This window comes from Bombus pascuorum, chromosome 3 (assembly GCF_905332965.1).
Source record: "Bombus pascuorum chromosome 3, iyBomPasc1.1, whole genome shotgun sequence".
Classification (NCBI taxonomy): domain Eukaryota; kingdom Metazoa; phylum Arthropoda; class Insecta; order Hymenoptera; family Apidae; genus Bombus; species Bombus pascuorum.
Genome location: NC_083490.1, coordinates 3,267,230 through 3,273,236, shown reverse-complemented (window position 1 = coordinate 3,273,236; position 6,007 = coordinate 3,267,230). Strand labels below are relative to the sequence as shown.

Below are 6,007 nucleotides of genomic sequence, written 5' to 3'. Positions count from 1 at the left end.
CCCATTCACAGTCCCCGACGCTACTTCGACGCGGTGATATGTTGCCCAGGCGCATGAGCACTAGCCGCGAAAACGATTCGAAAAAGGGGGAGGCGCGCGGAACTCGACCGACTGGACTGTTCCTTTCGATCGCCGGCAATCGTCGTCTTTTTAAGGATCTTTCGCGTTACGTCCAATATCCATTCTCTCGCGATCTCGTCGTTAGGACGTTGACCCGGTATTGGTATATTTAGATACTGTATATAGTTATAGTTAATATTTAAGGCTAGAACTTTTTCACGTCTCTGCTTTAGGATTTTTATCGAAGGAATCGAAACGAAAGGTATAGGCTTTTAAAAGGCTTTTAAAAATCAGATCTGTCTTCGATTATTCGTTTTAACAACCCTGGTAGTTGTAACTCGAACATACGCGACAAACAACGTTTGCAACTGAAAATTAAATTAAATTCCCCTGGCCCATCGCACAACGCATAGTCGAGAATTCTAACGCGCCCGAAAGGAGATGAAGATTTACGACGTTCCATTCGTGCCGATTTTCTGAAAGCGTGCTACCAGCCGGATGGAAATAAAAATTCATGTTCCGTCGCGACGATCCGCGAGAGCTCGCTTCTCCGTAAATTTCCCCTCAAATTTCCTCGACCCTCGAAGCCTCGTGGATGACACCGCAGCATCAGGATTCCGTCAACCGCAAATAAAGCCATGCGCTATCCGACGGTAGGGGGATTACGGAAGAAAATCGGTCCATTCTTAGCCACCGTTCGACGTTTGAGAGAACGAGGCAGCAAAGAGCGAAAGAGCTGCTCCCTGGTGAAACAGCGCATCGTGTTCCCTTCGAGCATCTAATCCAGCGTCGACGAATATTCAACCTCGCGTTTGCATCGACGAGATTGAAACTTTCGACTCTCGTTTCATGCTACGTCCGAAAGTCAACGAGCGCGTACATACGATCTCGTTTTCTGTGTCTGTGTCTATACAAGTTGATCTTCACGCATGTACGTGTCAGTGGATCTATGCATGACAAGAGATTATTAATATCAAGTTATACCGGTGGAAGTGATATTGTCCTGGTTTGACGTCGAACGATATCGACGTTCCTGTCGGAATGAATTTATACTCGATGGAGTCTGTTTCTGGTATTATTTCATGTCACGATTATGCGTATTGTACGAAACCTTTTGAAATTTCATTTGCACTCGGATGGGATCGGACTACCGCGATTATGTCGGTAAAATTTGAAACCGATTTAAAAATGTATATAGAAATTGAAAGATCGTAACAATGGGGTGTGTCGTTACAATGGCAACGAAATTTTAGAACGCTTCCTACGATATATAAGAGAAGGTACTCGGAAGCGCATAAATATTTCCACGACTCACTGTATCTTCTCGATACGTTCCAGATTCTAGTCTATTCTTTCATTCATCTTTAATGCTCTTGAGAAAACGTGGGAACCCAACGCTTCTACCAGGCACAAACAAATCTTCGTGCGCTCAGATTACAGATGAAATATTTGCCAGGCAGCTGTCGTATATTTTAAAACTACAAGAAGTCTAGAGCACCAAAGGCGTGCAAAATATGAAATTATGGTTCATCCGGTTTTACCGTCTTCTTCGCTGCTCCATTAAACATCGTCGATCTTGGGAAAGAAGGGCAAAAAAGTTCGCTGACAGCAACGGCCGAAACTTCGAATTTTTACGCTCCGCAGATAAATCTTGCCGACCATATTTTTCCACGCGAGAGCGTTCTCCTTTTTGAACGTGAAGCCGAAAAAGCGCGATTGATCGATGGTGTTCGGTGGGTCGGCTCGTGAAATTTTTCAGGTCCTGGTCGATCGAATTCGCCCACGAAAAACTCGCTGTCACGTTGATCTCACGCGAAGTTTCGTCGCGATAGATCGACGAGGAAGGGGAGAAAGGAGGCGGAGTACGGTACTGCAGGCGGATAACCCTCTTTTTTCGCATCGTCCACCGATTATGCATTACGCAAGTGCGTAAGAACGCGCGGAACTCGCGCGTGACTTGCTTTGGAGAAAGGTACTTCTACGTACGCGCGGGGACAAACCGTGCCCCTCGCCGCGAAACACATCGTGAATCCACTTCTTTTTCCAACTGTATTTCTCTCTACTTTCACGTAACACACGACCCTTGTCCTACCGTAATTAAAATCCGAAATTGCGAGAAAACTCGTGGCTCGCGCGTAATTCGACCCGAAATCGGACTGGTATCGCGAGTTGAAATTTATCGCCAGTTGAAATTTATCGCGAATGTCTTTCGGAGGCTCGTGGTTCTTTGGCTGCGAGCTCCTTTAAACGCCCGACCGATGAGATTTACTGTAAGGACCCGCCTCGTTCGTTGCCCCGAGAGAAATAATACCTTCTTTCGTAATTAACTTAACAAAGCATCTTTATTTCGCTTGGCCTCGTTCGTTTCTAATTTTTCAACGGTAATGGCCGAAGGAACGGAAGAATGGCAAATGAAAGAGGAAAGGGAGAAAACGATTTCGAATTCAGCCCAGTGACGCGATTAAAATATCGCCAAGCCCAACGGTGAAACGAAGAAAAAGTCAATCATCCGGCGGGCGTGAAAGTTCTTCTCGAGATTAGCCACACGCCCTTTCACGCTCGATCGAGGTAAATCACGCAGTTAGCATGGTAATCGCGTCTCCATCGTCGAGGAACGCGTCGTGAGTAAGACCTCGTGCGCACAACCTCATCCGCGATTTTTCTACCGAGCCAAGCGAGGAGAGGAGCGGCTCGTCCTCGGGATCATTGTCGCGCGACCTAGTTTTCCACACGGTTAATTAAATCTTTTTTTTTTTTGCCCGGGCGCCTCCAATCGAAATCGGGCCGCATGGGGTGAGACCGGCCATTAAACGCTCGTTACGCCTCGTTTTCATGCCGATAGCACCGTCGAAAATGTATAAAAAGGAGCAAATTTCGTGTAATTGCCATCCCCATCTCAGGTAACCGTCGATCTCGTTACACGAACGACGAAGCGACACGACCACCACGACGATCTTTCATCTCCTCCTGCGCTGCTTGTTTGTTTTTCCATCCCATTAAATTGCTTTTTCTCTTCTTCTCCTTTACCCTTTCTGATCTTTCATTTTTATTTTTGTTTTTCGATCGAGGTTGTGCCTAGTCTACGAGAGCATCGAGAGGCTTCGAGAGGTTCTATTTGTTTCGCTTTTACGATTTTCATTTCTTTTTATCCGCTTCATAGGCGTTTCTCTAATGTGTTCGTTTTATTTGTTGATTTTACAAGATCGTATCGGCAGCGATACAGAATTTAGTTATTTTTACGTTTGTCGACTTATATAGGTCAAGATACGTCATAAATTTCGTGTATTCTTTTTCTTTTCTTTTTCTTATGGGACGATCGCCGTATCGTATTTTAAAATCAATTTATCGATACTCGTTGCACTAAAACTACACGCGACGAATTATCGGGGGGAAAAAAATCTGCGAAATAACCTAGTTATATTTAACGACGAAAGAGAAGAGCAGGTGGAGCGGAGTAAAGTAGCCAGTTAAGAGTCGCAAATTAAAAGACAAGTGGGCCTTCGGGACAAAATTCAACTTTGTGACAAGTATAACGACACAAAGATTCGTCCATCATCATACGTGATCGGTTTGTTAAACAAAGCTACTATCGTAGTCATCGATCTGGTTTTCGTATGTAGAATGAAGTTGTTGTTGATCGAACGAGACGAAGAAGACGACGAAGAGGGAGTGGAAGAATCAAGAAAGGAACGATCAGCGGTTCAGAAGCGTTCTCACGTAAAAATACTCGCGTTAATTTCATTGCACGCGTTAATACATGCTCCGAAATGGTTCGCTTTCCGATCGTTCGTAATTACACCGATTATCCGTGGTGAGCGTGCATGTCCAGCCATTTTGAACATAAATTACTCGCGATCACCGATACGTCCCTGCATCGGTAGAGAAATAAAAGAAATCGCGATGGAGTACGTGACCATCGAAAGGTTCTGCCCTTTTTACCGATACTTTCTCGACGTTTGCAACTGTTCCCGAGTTGGCTCGGAGCCAACAATCGTTTTATTATCGCAGTTTGCACCGCACGGAACTGGCTAACCACGTTGGTCGTTAGTATTTCGTTAGAGGTTTTCCCGGCTTAATAAATTGGATGGCATGGGACAAGTTCAAATTCACGATATTGTTTCGCCTATCCGTTAGAAAAATGGAGCAACGAGATCGTCGCGACCGAAAATTCCACCGGTCTCGTTGTTCTTCCCCTTCGTAACTCGTGTAAAACTGGCCGCAATTTAAAAACTACTTTACGGAACAACGTTTTAATTTCGAAATAATAGTTTCCGTTTAACGGTATCAATTTTTAACGCCGCATTAACCCGATAAGAAATTTCTGGCGAAGCGTAATTCTTGCGGTCGTAGCTTTACGACCGTGAAACCACAGACCCATTCAGGTTCTCAGAACCTACGGAATTATGTCTAATTCGCGATAAATTCGTCTTATTTTTTCCTCCTTCGAGGATTTATCGGAATACACTCGGAAGTTTGGCGTTGAGTGTTCTTCGCGGCAAAGTGGCTCGACTCTGTATGAAATTATCGATGTGGTTAAAGCTGTGAAAGACTATTAAAGGTGCTCGAACGACACCTGTTGCTCCACACCGAGTCTCCGACAGAAATTTCGTCGGGTCCGCTTTTCCATGGATTTCGATGTCGCTGCTAATATTTCACCTGGATAATTGTAACCTGCCCGCGGTCCTCGTAAACGCCATTTCGCGAGAATTACGCTTGTACGTATATTGATAATAACACTGCTGCCACGTAATAACTTGGCAATACGTTTAATTTTCGCGATACGTGCCCCATCGCCTCTTTACCCCGTGTACGTTTTACCTTACGTTTCGATTCTCGTTGTACGTCGCGACACGGATTCCACGAATAAAACGCCTGAAGCTTCGTCGCGATCCTGTATCTTTCGTATCCGTGCTTCGCGTAGTTTCAAAAGTTATTTAATAAGGACCGTTCGACGGTCGATGGCTAGGCGAAACTTCTGCCCGTTTTGCTGTCGACCTTCGCTCACCAACGTCTCTTCTTTATGTTTTCCCACGATGAAAATGCTTCCCGGGGAACGGAAGTCACGGACGAGCTTGATTAAAACTCCTTCCATAGCCTTCTTTTTTTTTCCTTCTAGAAAACGTCTTTTCCTGTTTTTTCATTAGACTCGGACGATATCGAAGCAGTGCACAATAAGAAATTGAATTCCAGATGGAAACATCGCGATGAATGAGTTTTTCTAGAGCTTCTGGCAATTTGAATTCCTGTTTCTTAAGAAAAAAAAAAAATTAGATGAAATTCGAATATTCGTACCACCGTAGAGCTCCATTTGTCGAAACGAAACTTCAGCGTCTGACGAAACGAACTCCTGGCGACCGAATCTACTTATATGGACGCGAACTCATTGCGCACCGTGCTAGATGCGTTTCTTTTAAAGTTTCTATAAATTTAAACTTCTCTTTCCCGACCAAATTTAGACTTATCGTGGATCAATAAGGAAGAATATCAGATTTCTTAAACTTATTCCGTAATATAATTAGTATCGAGGCCGAATAATCTTACGAAATCGACGATGCTACTATCGCGACATAAAATCCAAGATTCCAATTGTCGTTAATAATTACTCGACGTCGATTAATGGCAGAAACGATTAAAGAGCCAGAACGAAAGGATCGAGACGCTCTCTGAGCACAATAGCGAAGTAGACGGCATATTTAATTTCCTGTCGTCGGAAACTCGGCAAAGCAAACAAGGATCGTTTCAGGCTAACCGAACGTCCCACTAATTCGAGCCAAGCCAACGGATAGATTTTGTCTACAAGGGATAGATCGACGAGGAATCAACGAATTCGACGCTGTAATTTAGCGACAGCCCTACCGACTACTGGTAATGCTATTTGCAAACGATGTTTAATTACTGACGAATAAGGATCGATTCGTCTCGACGATGTTCAATTCGCGAATTGACC

General features: G+C 44.3%; 1 long non-coding RNA gene across 2 annotated transcripts in view; it reads left to right on the top strand.

The window, feature by feature from the left end:
• LOC132904807 (uncharacterized) overlaps positions 1-6,007 on the top strand; it is a 124,270-nt gene that overhangs the window by 28,425 nt on the left and 89,838 nt on the right. Inside the window, exon 1 of one of the 2 annotated variants that reach the window (XR_009657663.1) lies at positions 3,199-4,775. The exons of the other annotated variant lie outside the window; for it this stretch is intronic. This is a non-coding gene — a long non-coding RNA (uncharacterized LOC132904807). Of the gene's footprint in view, positions 1-3,198; positions 4,776-6,007 lie in introns of those variants that run through there. 2 annotated transcript variants of the gene reach the window in all.